Genomic DNA, 16,966 nt, shown 5'->3' with positions numbered 1-16,966 from the left:
GAGAGGTGGGGGATGAACGGAAGAGCACGATCGTTATATAACCTTTTCGTTAGCAATTACTCGCTGATCGCATGACGTGCTCTCTTTCATTTCTGTAGGTAGCGAGATAGAAATATTACAACTACACTGCACTCTGTCGGGCCTTGCAGTCATGATGAGGTTATATGTTATTTAAGTGCTGGGCTATTATTAAGCTCACACTGCATAGGAACGCCAGAACAGTGTGTTCATTCTCGGCTCAAAATCGAGTTTCTTAGCGCTGTAATGGAATGCTCTGAATGTAGCAACTTGTTCCACCAAGGAAAATGCTCTGGGGTGTCTGAAGCTGCTGCGAAGGGAAAGGCTGAGGCTTTTTTCGAGGTCTGGAAATGTGGCACATGCTATTCGTCACGCCTCAGAGGGGCGGGAGGCGGCAAGGAGGGAGACGAAGTCAATATACCTGTCATTCTCAGTGCTATCCTTGCGAGACTTGAGAAACTTGAACATCTTCCAGAAAAAGTTGACAATGTTGACAAGTCGATCAATATGATGTCAGAGAAATATGATGAAGTGTTAAAAACAATGGCTAGACAAGAGGCAGAGATTAAGGAACTTCGAAAGCGAGTTGTTGTCCTTGAAAGTTGTAGTAACAGTGAGGAAGTGAATCATCTGAAGGTCACTGTGAACGATTTGGAGTGGAGGAGTAGACGGCAAAATTTGGTATTCCACGGCATTTCGGAGTCAGATGGTGAGAATTTGCTTGAAAAAGTGAATGATGTGGCCCACTCAATTGAGCTTCCTGAGCTGTGCGAAGGCGATGTAGATGCCGTACACAGGCTTCCCGCGAAACAAGGCAAAGTTCCAGGTGTGCTAGTTCGTTTCACTTCCCAGAAGCTCAGAGATCAATGGTTTTTGAAAGGCAAATCACTCAGAACGTCTGACTCTGAGGTCTCAATCGTAGAAAACCTGACTCGGTTGAACAGAACGCTTCTCGATTCTGCGAGGAAATGGGCTGATGCGAATGCCTACAAGTATGCCTGGCACCGGAACAACAAAGTGCTTGTACGAAAGGCGAACGGGGAACTGGCACACGTGATTCGATGCGATGACGATTTGAGGAAGTTGTTGCAGTGAGTCACTGCTCTTGGTTGTAATTAGTTCCTTCTATATGGGTGATACTTACCACTCTCCTAATGATATTAACAATGAGGTTCAGGGCCAGACTAACCATTTTTCAGTGCTATGTTTGAATATTCAGTCTGTTCGTGATAAACATGACATTTTACGTGCATTCCTTGAACAGTTTAAATTCATGTTCTCTGTGGTAATGCTTACTGAGACATGGGTCAAAGACAAAGTTGATTGTCCTGAGCTGCTCAACTATCAGTCTTACTTCCTAAACAGAACAAGCAGAAGAGGCGGAGGCGTTTCTTTGTTTGTGCTTGATAGTGTTCAGTGTGAAAGGGTTGATGAGATTACTTCGGTTACACCTGATTATGAGGTGCTCTCAGTTTGTAGCAATAAGAACCTCTTCACTGTTGTGTATCGCCCCCCGAATGGTTGTGTTGAGAACTTTTTTCACTATATGGAGCATGTTTTTCAATTTTCCACTGAATATAATTACACTGTATATATAGGCGGTGATTTCAATGTCGATATGCATGAAAATACACCCAGAAGGTCACGACTATCATTACTAATGGAATCATATTGTCTTGTAAACGTTGTGGCATTGCATACACGCATAACACCCACTACAGCAACACTTCTTGATTTGCTGATTACAAATAACGCGACAAATGTGCTCTCAACCGGGGTTATTAATTATGGTATTAGTGACCACCTGCCTGTTTACATCGTATGTAATAGTGTGCCTGTATTAAAATCAAACTGTAAACAAACAAATTTAAAAATACAGCAGATCACCTCAACTACGTTAGAAACATTTCGACGCAAAATAATGAACGTCAATTGGGAACCAGTTTTTACTGCATTGCCTGCTGACATAGCGTTTAGTTGTTTTCTGAAGATATTCGCTTCTATATATCGTAACAGTTTTCCGTACAAAGATGTAAAGAAACCAAAACGAGCTCGTAAACCCTGGATTACCTCGCATATTCTTCGAATGATTGCCAGGAAAAATTCCCTCTATCAGAAGTTCTTACAAAGTCGCAGTCCAGAATCGTGGGCAACATTCAAGAGGTACTGAAACAACCTGAACTTAACTTTAAGAAAAGCGAGGAATGCATATCACCTTAACATGTTCGCTGGCTTGACCGATCAAAAGAAAGTTTGGAATAGGTTAAATCGAGTCTTGAGCCCTAACTCTACAAATACAATTGAAAGTATTACAATGGAATGCATTAGTTATAGCGGACTCGCACTCGCAAACAAGTTTAATAGCTATTTCAGTGGACTTGTTGATAGTGAACACAATAATATGGCATTGGATTACATTACGAATCATACAAGTAACAGTATTTTTATAACATGTTGTGACGAAAATGAGGTGCTTAATATATATAAAGGCATGAACAATACAAACAGTGAAGATGCTTTTGGACTGAAAATGAAACCTGTTATGTACGTCTTGGACATTATCTGCCCAATTTTAACTTATATTTATAACTTGTCTTTGACTACCGGCATTTTCCCTTCGGACATGAAAATAGCAAAAGTAGTTGTTCTTTATAAAGGTGGTTCGAAAAACGATCTTGGTAATTATAGACCAGTGTCTATATTGCCTATTTTTTCTAAGGGCTTGGAAAAAAACAATACATTTACGACTTTCCAATTTTCTTGAAAAATACAACGTGATAACTCCAAGACAGTTTGGATTTAGACCTAAGTCCTCTACTGAAATGGCTCTCCTGAAGCAAAAAGAAATAACCTTAAATAACATTGAATGTAAACAAATAACCCATGGAATATACATAGACTTCTCCAAAGCCTTCGATAGGATTCATCACGAAACTCTTCTTCTTAAACTTTCTGCATACGGTGTCCGGAACAAGGCACTATCTCTTATCACCAGCTATTTAACTGACCGATATCAGTACGTTTCTATAGATAATCATCGCTCTACTTATAATAAAATAAAGCATGGTGTACCTCAAGGAAGTATCCTTGGTCCCTTGTTATTTAATGTATACATTAATGACTTAGTACAGATTGACTCCGAAACAGAATACGTAATTTACGCTGACGACACTACTTTATTTCTGTCTGGCACCAACGCGAATGATATAGTAGAAAAGGCTAACTGCGTGTTGGGCAAACTTAACTCATGGTCTGAAAAAAATTCCCTACTAATAAACACACGGAAAACAAAGGCGATATTTTTTAGAGCTAAAAATGTCAAATGGGCTGTACATACAGATTTAGTATTGGGTGGTAATATGATAGAAATAACTAATGTTGTAAAAACACTTGGCGTTCACTTCAATGAATTTATGCTATGGGACTACCACATCGAGCAAATGGAGAGTAAGCTAGCTCGCGTTGTCGGCATACTCAGAAGGTTAAAGTGCATGATACCTACTACGACAAAACTTGTTATTTACCATGCCCTCTTTGACTCTCATGTTAAATATTGCCACTTGGTCTGGGGTACAACGACGCAAACTAATATTCAGAAGGTTTTGACATTACAAAAAAATGCAGTCAGAGCAATTGCGGGTGCCACATACTTAGCACATACGAGTGCTCTATTTGCAAAATACCGCATTATGGATGCAAGGGTTATTCATCAGTACCGTGTAATTCAGCAGTACAAATCTCAGGTACATAGTGACACCACATTTTTTGCTGACCTTGCGAATCTACGGGAAAATACCGCTGTTCACAACACAAGACACTACGAATATTGGTATGTACCTTGTCCACGCACAAATTACGGTTTTCAAACTCTCAGGTATGTGTTGTCATCTTTCCTTAATAGTAACGCTTTCACTAATCAATCCATTCTTTCCGTTTCATATAACGCTGTCAGAAATATGTTCTTACAAAAGAATGAATCATATCCAACTGTAAAATAAACAAAGTGTCCATGTGCTGTGATTAAACTATCATTTGCGTGTGTGTAACAGTACCGAGACTATTCTGGTGATCTGTTATGAAGATATTGTACATATTTGTTATTTCATGCATTCTCTTGTTATTGTTTTACTGCTGTCTGTCATCGCCGTGCCAAGCCGCTACGGGAGATGGGAGCTTTGTCAAGCCGCGTGTGCGGCTTTTTTTCCTTTCTCCTCAGCCATTGTATATGACTGAAATAAATGCACTGAACACTGAACACTGCTTCCGCTCAGCAAATAAGGATAAAAGAGGGGAGGGGGGGGTACAAAATTCTCTTTTCTGCGTGCACAAGCTAAAGAACATACCATTCCACCATACTCATTAGTTTATTTGTCAGCAAAAGAACACCGAAATTTTTAATTTGCATTACAGTCGTATGAGGGTGGGGGGATGTGGAGTTTAACATTAGCAGTACATAACTGTTCCAGGTAAAATAAACAGATAATTGAATGCAACATAATTGTAATGTATTTGATTATACCAGGATTAAAAGCATTAATATGACAGCAATGTGGAAAAAGATTCGTTAGAAGCTTTGGACATGACTTGTTGGAGAAAGTATTGAATTAATTTATGCTTTTCAGGAAATATGGCATATTTGGTATATTATTATTTTCTTTACTTATTTTTAAAGTGCGATCCTTTCTTTATGAGGAGTAGTCCGGATGAAACGAATATTGGTCACGATCAGTGTCGGTTTCGTAATGAAAAATATAGTCGAACAATTGATGCACAAATAGTCTTTGTCAAAAATATACAGCACGAGGGGTTTACCTCCAAGAGGTGTAGCTGGGCTCTTAAGCACATCTGACAGTCTGAAGCATGGAAGCGCTGAGTACTTATGTTCCTTCCGCCTTCGTGAGATTGGGGTCCCTGAGTAGGCAAGAAGAACCGCGCTGCAGGGCTCAGAAGCAGGCCACTTGGGGTATATGCCTTTGACGAAGACTATTTATCTGCTTTTCTTCCTACCATAGTCTTCGCTGATGGCACACTGAAATTCTTACACTGAAGCTTCTACAGCAGCATTTTGGACCTTTTATAACTTATAAGTATCACTTAAACATTTCACGTCCCAAATTCTGCACACGTAAACCTGGATGACGCTTACGTTCGGTCCAAACAGCAATTCTTTATACACTTGGCGTTCCTCTGTAGGATGCCCAAAAATATGGTCTGTTTTTCTATTTCCCTCACATAAATTTATTTAGACAGACAGTCCATACACTCTCTAGAAACTTTAGTCTATAAAGCGTATGGACTTTCTATAGACAAATCCTAGGGAATAATCTATAGACAGTCTATAGATCTATGGTAACACGCTTTTAGCAGAATTTTTTGATAGAAGTCTGTAGACAAATGTCTACTGAAAGTGTAATAAACACAGGCGTAACGACAGTCTATAGCCGATCTATAAACTTATGGCCATACACTTCCCATAGATTTCTGTACATAGACAGTTTATAGACTAAAATCTACTGGTTCAGTAGAAATACTTCTGTATTGATTCCATAACTATAAGGATGGCAATGTTATAAACATTTGTCTACAGGCAGTCTATAGAGTTATCTGTACTAAACCTTCAGTACACCATTGTCTACAGACTGCCAATACACCGTTTACAGCCTTTGAAAAAGGTCACCACACGGTCTTCACAATTGACGTGATGATAAATATAATTACAAATTTAGTTTATTTCCAAGCCATCCAGGTTGGCAACATGCATTACTTGCACCATAAGAGGGCCCCACAGTATGCAAATAAGTGTTGAAAGTAATGGTGTGACTAGTTTCCTCAGAAGCATTCTTGCGACCTCTTGTCTGTAGTCAGTCATCCGCCCATGTTGACCTGTACAGTGCAAAAAAAAAAGTGGTATAAAGGGAACTGAAAAAAAAACTCTACTCAATCTCCACAAGCGTGCTTTACAACGCAAGACATATCTTGGCTATCCCATTTTGAAAGTTACTCTTGAAGGTTTCGTTTACCTTTATGCGGTTCAAACACCCTAGGTGACTCAGGCTACGAGGAACGCTGTAGTGGAAGGCTGCGGATAATTTCGACCACCTGAGGTTTTTTACCGTGCACTGACATCGCATAGTACACAGGCCTCTAGCATTGCGCCTCTACCAAAATGAAACCGCCGAAGCCAGTATCGAACCTGCATCTTTCAGGTCACCAGACGAACACGATAACCAATGACATTTATTTTGCATCAATTCTAACAGAAGACTTCGAATAATTGTGCCACATATACAGATTGACTCGCTGAAAGTTGTTGAGAATGCCATCTCATAAAATACACACTCACTGCTCCTTACAGACGGAACCAAAAAGGAGGATATTGCAGCGTATATTCCCATACCCGCTGTCGAACAAGCGCTTCAAAATACACTGCGTGAAACCTGATACGTAAGCCGACACTGATACGCGCACAAGCCATGGATGTAAAAGCTAACGGCCAGACGCGAACCAGTGAAGATCGGTTTTCCGCCCATAACTTGAAACACAAAGACGGAACAGCATATTCCTACATCAGTGCGCGCTCTTAGCAATAAGCGGGTTGTAGCGCTTCCATGCCGCGTTCATTATGCAGAAAAACTCGAAGAGCATGTATTGGCTGCAGCTGCGCCGTTTCAAAAGCGGTCGCGATCTTGAGACAACATACGCATTACGGTCACGATAAAGTACCATCTGAAATTCACTTACTTTTTCCTTCAAGTGCTGCCCGAGCAGAGCAGTAAAAGGTTGTTCTTGCATGCAGGTACGCTAACCTAACGCTGCTAAAAAATCAACGAAAGCAACAAATGAGCTCAAAGTTGGAGCTATTTCAATGAAACAATTACCGTATTCATCAACAGGCGCAGCTATATTAACACAGCGGGAGCTGAATTGCATTTTTGGTAAAAATAAGCGGCGAGTTACATTCGCGGTTTCGTAATGTAGCAGTCTGAGATAAGAAATTCATACTCTTCCTCTCGCACGAATGCTATTAAAGAGATTTGAGCACGCGTGAGCGGGGTTTATGATCGAGCCTCTCGGAACGAAATGTAAGCCATCTCTTGTCGAGGCGACCTGTAATCATCTTTCAAAATGAATTGCCCGCAAGCCAGCAGCGGCAGCGAACAGCGCGGATAGCAGGGATAGACGAATTCATACGTGTGCAACGAAAGGGGAGACCGAGTTCAGCTGATAGGTTCTTCGCGGTGTTTGCGTACGCTGGCCATTCGCGCCGGCAACGACTTTTATTCTTCCATCACACTATAAGCATTCCTCCAGCGCCGCTTGACTGAAACTTTGAGAAAGGCCCCGTGCTCCAGTCTACAGCGTTAAAAAACACCTTTGCTGTAACGTCGCTGTCCACGACGCGCACAGAGAGAGCATCCACACGTAAGAAGCAATGCACACCTGTCAAAGAACAACACTGCATGGTCCGGACAGGCGGTAACACAAAGATTTAAAAATAAATTTAATACACTTCAGAACGTGAGTGTGCGTTTTCAGAGGTATCAAGTAAATAGACTTCACACAGCGCTAACTAATGCATAGTTCCATTGCGGCCGTCACTCACGGGGTAAGCGATATTTGTGGGCGCGCTTCTACCTTGCAACACGAAGAACCCAGTTAACAGCTCGCGAAGAGCGGCTTATCATCAAGAGCTTCCCACCGACTGCCTTTCCGCGCGTTAGGAAATATATAGCGGCACAGATATAAGCGGCATTAGTCGAGAACGCTATGGCTTCTGCTGCTTAGAAAGCCGCTCACAAACGAGGATAGGAAGTTTGTCGCTGCGCATATACGTAATCCGTTCTGCACACATCGCTCTGCTTAAAGTGACTTACTAGACGAAATAAATTAAAAATAATCGTGTAAACTTACCGTAAGTGGATGATTAAGTTCGATTTTATAGTAACGTAATCCTCGAGAGAACACTCCGACGACTCCGATACCATGACGACATATACATAGACCTGCGCGCACACAGTTGTTTGCAGTCCGAATGATTTTGCGCCTTCTCGTCGTAAAAAGGGTAAAACGTGAAACAGAAATCAATTCCACGGTCGTATCTTTGCCGCTCACTCTTTTGCCGTTTGTAGCTTGATCTCGTAACGACGACCACACAGGACGTTTTGTTTATAAGCTTAAATTCTCCACTCCCGTTTTAAAGACCTTATTTTTTCGCGAAAACGAAATGATATCTCACTGATTGTCCGTACGCACCGCATCTTTTGGAATAATAATTATAATGCTGCATAGCATAATGTCTTTTTTTGCTTGAGTTCGTGTTTAGAAAACTGGTATGGGCGACATCAGGGTGTCATCGGCTCCAAAGAAGCAGGTATGGGAAGGAACCAGAAAATACTGGCTCTGTAATTGTTGCGTCGCACCACTTTTTCACGCGAATGCAAACAGCAAAGGTATAAATGGCTTATGTTTATCGCACAGCAACTCATGCTCTTTGGGTCTCTTCTAATGGTGTTTCTAAGAGATCGGCACATCCTTGAATTTTCACACCCATCTTTCCCCGTTTATTTAGAGGACGCTTCAAAGAAAAATGTAGCATCGCTGATGAAATGTTTGTGAATTAAGCGCGTTGTACAGTAAGGATCGAAAGATGAACAAAAATATCTCGAGCGATTCCTTTAAGGGAGAGCGTATTCGTTTGATGAAGTAGTTTTCGGGCACCCCTACTTCAGGAATGGCTGCCTCTTCTCCCTTTACTTGTTAGCATTAAATATTATTGAACAGTGTTTAATATATACGTCACGGTATAGCGAAAAGGAATTTTCAAGGCTTCTGAAAACAATACTTAGGAGGGCTTTGTATTTTCTTCGCACAATATTTTTTTGATTTCCTGTAATATAGAAGGACGCAGAGGACTTTAGCCGTAGTTACGGTCACCTGATGCAGTTCCCCTCAGCATGCAGTGAAAAAAAGAAATTGTCATTGTTCTGGAGAGAAAAAGTGCAAGGTTCCGGGCTAATAAGGACGGAAAACTGGGCGAGTTGGTGGGGTTTCACTGCGCAAAAAAAAAAAAAAACCAGGACTCAAGGTAGAAGGCACGACACGAGCGTGTCGTGCCTTCTACCTTGAGTCCTGGTTTTTTTTTTCGCGCAGTTGAAAGTATGGATTCCGGGCTAGTTGGTAATTAATTTAAAAGGAAGAAACAGCGCGAGGAAACACGGACACACCAAGAAACGACACAAACACGAGCGTTGGCTCGCAAATGAAATTTTATTCTGGTGGAAAGACGTTTAAACTTAGAGAACATTAGGTTGGTTGGTTTGGTTGGTTTATGTGGTTTAACGTGCCAAAGCGACTAAGGCTATAAGAGACGCCGTAGTGGACGGCTCTGGAAATTTCGACCACCTGGGGTTCTTTAACGTGCACTGACATCGCACAGTACACGGGCCTCGAATTTCTCCTCCAAAGAAATTCAACCGCCGCGGCCGGCATCGAACCCGCGTCTTTCGGGTCAGCAGCCGAGCACCATAACCACTGAGCCACCGCGGCGGCGGAGAGAACATTAGAGGGTGGGTAACAAAACTGGTGTAGCGATAACCGGCAATTAGTGTGGGCACGTCACAAGATGGCAACAAAAAACCAGGGAACAAAAGAGAGTTATAAGCGATAAAAAGACGGTGTAAAAGAGGGAGGGCGAAAAGGTGGTCAGGTAGGTAAAATTAACTAAAAACAATTAAAAATTACCCAAGATGGCAGGGAATGCGTTAAAGCCATGATGGATACAGATGAAATTGTAAAAGTGAATACATAAAATGTGAAGAGGGTAAAGGCGCTAAAAACGTGTCCAAATGGGGGGGGGGGGGGGATAAAAACGAGATAAAGCAGTACCAACTAGGGATCCGTGAATTATTCAGCTGTATGTGGCCTACACAAGAAACCTTAGGTGTTTATCAAGTCACCCAGGTAATTCAGCTGTTTTTTTGACAAGCAGAGGGAGGAGCGGTCATGCATTGTTCACCGGTGTAATGGATTTTCAGGGCTTTGACGATTTCCCTCGCGAACCTACCTCGTGCTCGGCCGATAGTGGTGTTCCTATTAAAGTCAGGGGTGCAGGCTCTTTCAGGACTGTTTTCTCCGATTTTGCACTTATTACAGAGCTTAGTGAGGTGCCCAGAAATGGCTATACTTTTAACGTTGTTTTTATGTTCTTGGAGTCTGATATTGATACACCTTCCCGTTTGACCTATATACCTCTTCCCGCATGACACTGGCACAGAGTAAATTATTCCTGAATCGCAGGGGACATATTGGTCATAGTGTGTCGCCCTACGCCCTCGGGGTTCCGGCGGGTTATTCACTTTTGAACACAAGGCGGAATGCTTCTTGGGAGCCGTGAAGACGGCATCTACGCCGGCGCTCTGTGCGACTTTCTTGAGACGATGGCTGATTGTGTGGAGCTAGGGCATTACCACAACATTTATGCGCTTATTGTGTGAAGTAGCAGGTCCGACGTGCTGCCGGGACTTCTTGAACATGGAGCCAGCTACCGATACTAGCAGATGTGATATAGCTATCTATGTGACATAACTGTTAAAAGGCCATCGGAACTTTGTTCTTGCTAAAGTGTGATGAGGCGGAAGCCATACGTCATTAGTTTCAATTACTATTGTTACTTTTCATAGCTTTTGTTTTTATTTCTTTTTATTTTTGTTTCTTCTGTGGTTCTTGTATATTTGTTTTTGTTTTCATTTTTTTTATTTGTAACTATTTTTAACATATTTTTTTATTTGTTTTTATTATTTTTATTCCTTTATTTTATTGTTTTATGCAATGTACTTAATGACCAAGACACGAGTATTCATGGCTACGACATACTATGCCACCGATGACGTCATCATTTCCATCGACAGCCATACTGTGACACAATTTTGGCTGACAGTATGAGCCATTAAAGGCGTTCGGCTTGAAAAGACCAGACTTCATGGCGCAACAGGGCAGCAGTGAAGATCTTCTTCAGCGCCGACGGTCCCTGTGCGCTCCTTGTTCTGTGAACGCGTAAGGGCCTGCTGGTTTTCTTGTTAAACCATACACCAACTTGAACGTTTTCTTAAACTGACTTGGTATCATCGTGTTCCATGCTTGTGTGGGTCACATCTGTACCCACTTATGCCGGTGGGTTCCCGCCGGTGGCATTTCGGTCACTCCCACAGACCAGGTCGGATGCTCCGAGACTTGCGGTCATCCTGTGGTATAGGCTCGAAAGGGTTCCGAGCGTTGCAGCCTCACACGAAGGGCCGGGCGCCGGGGCTGGGAGGTTAGCTCGTACCCAATTGAAAGTAGGTACCCGGAGACTCCCATGGCAGGCGCCTCCCAAAGCCTCGGCGGACGCTTGATGATGATGGCCTGCATGGTTGTGAAGGGTCGCCGAGTATCCCCTTTGGCAGTGGTGCAGACCGCCCCTATAGACCCTTTTTCGAGACGTGGCCTCTTTACGGCCGTACACCAAACCCGGAGGCATCTCTACCCATTCGAAAAACCGGTAGGTTTACAGCGGCACTAGGTGGTCGAACCTAGTACCTTCCGAATGCGAAGCGGATGCTCCACCACAAGACCACCGCTTCAGGTAAAAAGTGACCTCCCCTGCCAACAGGGCGATTTCCGAGACCGAGCTGACTCCACTTTCCGACGTTTGAGGTCCCATGATGGCCGAGCACCAGACCGGGAGTGCCCTCGTATCTATTTCATCGGTAGGTACCTGGCGACACCTAAGAGCCTCCTATGGCCTTGGCGTAGATGCTCAACCACAAGACGTCCAGACGCTCCCCCCCCCCCCCCCCCTCCCCCCCCCCCCCCCCCCCCCTTCTGTTGGAGGGAGCACCAAAGGCCCCCATCCAGATGGAGCCCCCTAGGCGGCCGAACACCTTGCCGTACGACATCTGTACCCACAATGCCGGCGTGTTCTCGCCGGTGGAAATTCGGCACTCCCGTTGGCACTCCGAGGCTTGCGGGCCTCCTGTTTTATAAGCTTGAGAGGGGGATACTGTTCACGACAACCCTTCTACAATTTCAATCCGGATCACAAATCTGCTTGCTGTTCATGGCTTTTCTTCGGCAGTGTATTCAAGAGTAAAACGAAGCAATACCCAACGCAACCAAGCTTCAGGAAAACCGCCCCCAAAGCAGCACAATGCTAGATTTAAAATGGCAAAGACTGGGGCTAGTCGGTAATTCATCTTTGGCCAACAGTTGCACCAAGTCAAAGTTCCTGAAACGGAGAAGAGGAAGAAGAAAAAAACAAGCCTTTTTCCTCCGTTCTTGCTCCATTTGTGCAATTTACGGCTATTTATTTTGAACATGTAAGTTGTGCGACGTAAAATTGCGCAACACTATAAGGTCAACGTTTATTGGGAACAAGTCCTACAACGGTACTCAAATGAAAGACATCAGCTAGGAAGCAAACCAGCGCAATCCGCCACGCACTTACCCACGACAAGTCTAGTTTCAGCGCACCTAAACGCCCAGTATAAATGAGCTCCATTTTAATCAGTGGCGCATGGGAGTTGAGCTAATTCTCAAAATGCTCCTGCGCAAATGGCAAGCCCAGCCCCATGCGTAAAACCTACAATTATCATTTAGTGAGAAGCTCAAATAGGTCATGTAATATACGATGAGCTCTTAATAACAAAAACTGCATGGCTGGTCACTAGTTATAAGAGCACCTTTACGTCATTGTGCACAATGGAGCTGCAAGACCCTTGCAGCGGTGTGCTCTTAAACGATTAATGGCAGCATTAAGGGCGCCGGCTTTGAGTACGGCTTTGAGCACGACAAGCGAAGAAAACTAAAAGTGTGGAAATGGTGGTGCCGCTCGTGTTACACAAGGGAAGGCACAATTTTTATTTTACTGCACAGAAGGGCGGTATCGATATGAAAAGATATAGCCAAGAGACTAAGGGATATTGCAAAAGTTCAGCAAGCAGGGTGAATAAGGTACAAGGCGTTTTGTGAGATGAGGCTGAAGAGTAGACACGAGACCAGATATAGAAAGTTTGGGAGAGCGGATAAGTGGAGGCTTAGACAGGTGTCGAAATCCGGAACGTAGGAGATTCAGACGACAGATCCCTAGGCAGACTGAAGCGGGTGAGCTTGGTAACCGCGCTCGTTGTTCGGGGCTGCAGAGTCCTGGCTGTCGACGTGTCAGACCGCAGCCGATGTCTCGCTACCCGACCAATTTAAGAGCGTCAGCTCTTATTCATCACATTTCTCGTTTTCTTGGGGTCTACTACCACCTCCCTTCGGCGTGAAATAGAACTTCTAAGTCCGAGGAATACAAGATGGCGGCTCCCGTAGTAAATCGATATAGCAATCGAATTCGTGATTGATTGGTGACGTCATTAGTATATCAAATTGGTGATTAGTGACGTCACTGATTTAGTGACGTCATAATTAACTAGTCACACGACTATGTTTAATTGCTTTGAACTCGGTAATTAATTAATCGTCATAAAACGAATTAAATACTTGGAATCCTCAATATAAGTAGAGCAGGTTAGAGACCAAAATTAACGAATGAAGTTAATATTCTGTTATGGTTACGCTTACATATATTTACTTATACTTAATTAACCGATAACGTGATGATCTAACTAACGGATATTCGTAGCGGGCTCGATGAGGAGGACATTTTAGACATCAATATTTTCTAATTAGGTTAATATTTACTAATGGTTAGGCTTAACATGGCGGCTATGTCGTCAGCACTCGGCACTCGGCAGCTCACAATTTCGTACCTCATGGCGACCGGGCATCCACCGCCTTGAGGTAAGGAAAAATGTCCCTCCAGAGAGTCGAGAAACTTTTCCTGCCCAAATTGGTAAAAAATATCCGACCTCAAGGCAGTAGGCGCCTGCTCGCCGGAAGGTATGAAAAAGTAACCGAATCACATGGCAATACATCACATGGACGATAGATGGAGCTACCGAACTGCTAACGCCCGTTACTTCAACGTGTTCCAGCCGGTGGCGGCATTTTTCTGGTTTGGCGCTCGCACACGTGCGCACGCAGTGAATTTCCCTAGCGATCGGTCCGACTCCGCATTCCCTCTGCCGACGCGGCCATTTTTCCTCATGTGGCGTGAAATATTCCGTCGCACATACTCTCGAAATCTCGCCTAGTATTCCGCGCACAACGCCCATTCTCACCCAGCGGCAGGAAAGCACCGAGTAGAAGCAATGGCAAGCACGAACTCTATGACTCGTGCAGTCGCTTCCTTGAATAAACGCAAGTTTCCCCACGTTGCACCAAGGCTGAAAGACCTGGCAAGTTTGCTGTTACCTTTTTGTCGTGACTCGTTCATTTCACACCTCAATAAACTTCACGCGGCCGTCATGATATGGAAGTGAAGATAATAGATACTGCATTACCACCTCTTTTTGGGCTAGTTGGTGTATACTTCATTTAGAGAAAACAGCGCCAGACCATGCATACCACAAGAAAGGAACGGGGACGAGACACAAGCGCTTGCGTCTCGTCCTCGTTCCTCTCTTGTGGTATGCATGATTTGGCGCTATTTTTTCTCTAATTCACGAAGATAATAGGCGAGAAGATGTTTTTACCATATAAGCTAATTTAAACATTATAATCGTCTCAATAGAGTGCAATTATATTATGGTGCACATTGAAAGTACTTATTGTTGCCAGATCGTGCCCTTATTTGTATAGTGTAAATAGCCAAATCCAACAGTGAATGTGAACACCGATAATCTTTATAAAATGCTGTGGTTTAGTGAACCCGCGTTGCTTGGTTCATTGGTTGGTTGGTAGGCCTCTGATGAAGGCGGCACATACCCACTACCCGGCAGTGGCCAAGACACAGGTGGTGAACTGCTGGAAACAGGAGGGTTTAGAGGGGGAAAAGGAGTAGAAATAGGGTATAGGCTTAAAGATTGGAGAACGCAACGACAGGGGACCTCTTAACTGGCAGATCGAAGAAAGGTCAATAGCTTTATGGGTAAATGCAAATACAACGCATGTAGTGTTTCAATTTCGCACTGACAGAAAACGAGCAAAATAAAATCATAATGGGAGTCGCTGCGTTAAACCCGCGTTCGTGAGCGCAGATCCGAACTTCGCCAGCTTCGTCTTCGTTCTGCTGCTCCTGCTTCGTCGGCTGTGGCCGCTGGTGTCACAAGCGTGGAGTGTCTTGCTTACGGTAGTAATAAAATGTATTGGTAGCGTCATATCCACGCAGTCTTGATATTGGTGACATGAAGTGCGGACGTCTGTTTGGCATTCGGTACAATGTAAGTACTTTTGAGACCTTTGCAGACATGGTGATCTCGGCATTGAGCTTCAAATATTAATGAATGAAACGAAGATGAGAAAAGCACTGCTTTGAGAGCAAAGAAAGCGGCACTAAGCAGGTAGTTCTTAATAGTAGAAAAATATTAATATAGTTGGCAAGTCAACGGCATTTTCACAGCATGTTATAGGTTCTGCGTGGTTCTGAAGGACATTTATTAGCTTTGTCACACCTTGCAAAATATAATTCTATAGCATGAAAAAAAATTTTCTTAAGGAACTCAGAGACACAAAAGAAGAATAACACGACTCGAGCTCTTGTACTACTTGGTTCGTTGGTTGTGTTGCTGAAAAGGAAAAATTTCTCAAACATTCGCTGCATACCATGCTAGCGAGCAAGCCGGCGTTAAAAATTTAACACGCGAAAATTCGATGTACGCCCCTTGTAAAGAGCAGAGGGGAGGTTAATTCTGGTTCCTGCAGTGTGGCGCGTCGGGCGTGACCAGCGTTACAAATGTTTTTATGGTGAACAGTGATCTCGTAATCGCATTTAGATACTCGGGTCATTCACGAATGCTTCAAGAGCCCCGTTGCACGGCATAGAAGCACACTGCTTGGCTGGCCGCCCAAGAAGAATTTAATTGCTTCGAGATCAGTAAGGTGAGGAATCGATTTAATTAATGCGAAGTCTACGAAGCCTCGTAGATGCTAAATGTGGCTGAGACACTTCGGCTGTTGTGAAGTGTCAAGGTGCATTGGGGACTCGCTTAGGAGGATCGTACGGGAAAACATATGTCAAAGGCACAATAAAAGAGGTGTTGATTGTTTGCTGTATTTTATTAATATCGCTCGTTAGGAAGTGGCCAGCAGTGGTGAGCCTGTAGAATGAATAAGGTCAACGCAATATTTTTAGAGCACTCGAACAGATCTAGTGCCTCTCTTTTTTTTTTAGTGACTTGCAAGCCCGGCATTCTGAAGGCCTATAAAGAGCCGTGTAGCGAGCGAAATCTGGAAAGTAGATTACGCTCTGAAAGTGCAAAGTTCTTGAAGCAAAGCGGCGAAAGTAGAGTGCCGGAACTCGAAAGAGAAAACCGGATTTTCCGCTAAAACCTTTCACCTTTTGTCTTTGTTTTTTGCATATTCAACTGGGGCGCTTTCAACTCAAACACCACCCTCTCTTCGTTAGTAGGTGAAAAGAAATAGTGGTGCTCATTTTTTTTTCTTTTTCTGCTTTTGTATAGCTTTAGGAAAAATAAAAGAACTTTCTCGGAGCAGCCTGTTGTCACATCACCGCTAAATCCTTTCGGGATTCCATTAGGCTCCGTTGGTAAACAACGAGGAACTAAGCTGATAATCGATATTATTTTCTGTTTGGCGTTTCCCTTTCAGAACATTCCCGAAGCCCAGGTAGTAGCATACCCGCTAATGTGCTCCTAAACGCCACAGCTAACTGCTGTCAGCGTTAATTTCGACATGGTAACTAGGCCGAGAAGTGCGACCACAAAATCAGTGAAAAAAATTAATCTTCCCACATCAGTAGAGCTGAGTAAAGTTCAATTTCTTTTTCCCCTTGTGTGTTACGCGCTAGTTACCGAGATGAAAACTTTCAGCAAGCACCAACTAGCCCAAATTTCTAGTTCAATACACCTTT

Source organism: Amblyomma mixtum, chromosome 6, assembly GCF_055824585.1.
Source record: "Amblyomma mixtum isolate Tamu chromosome 6, ASM5582458v1, whole genome shotgun sequence".
In the NCBI taxonomy this organism is placed as follows: Eukaryota; Metazoa; Arthropoda; class Arachnida; order Ixodida; family Ixodidae; genus Amblyomma; species Amblyomma mixtum.
The sequence above is the reverse complement of the archived record's forward strand: the minus strand, read 5'-3'. Positions refer to the sequence as shown.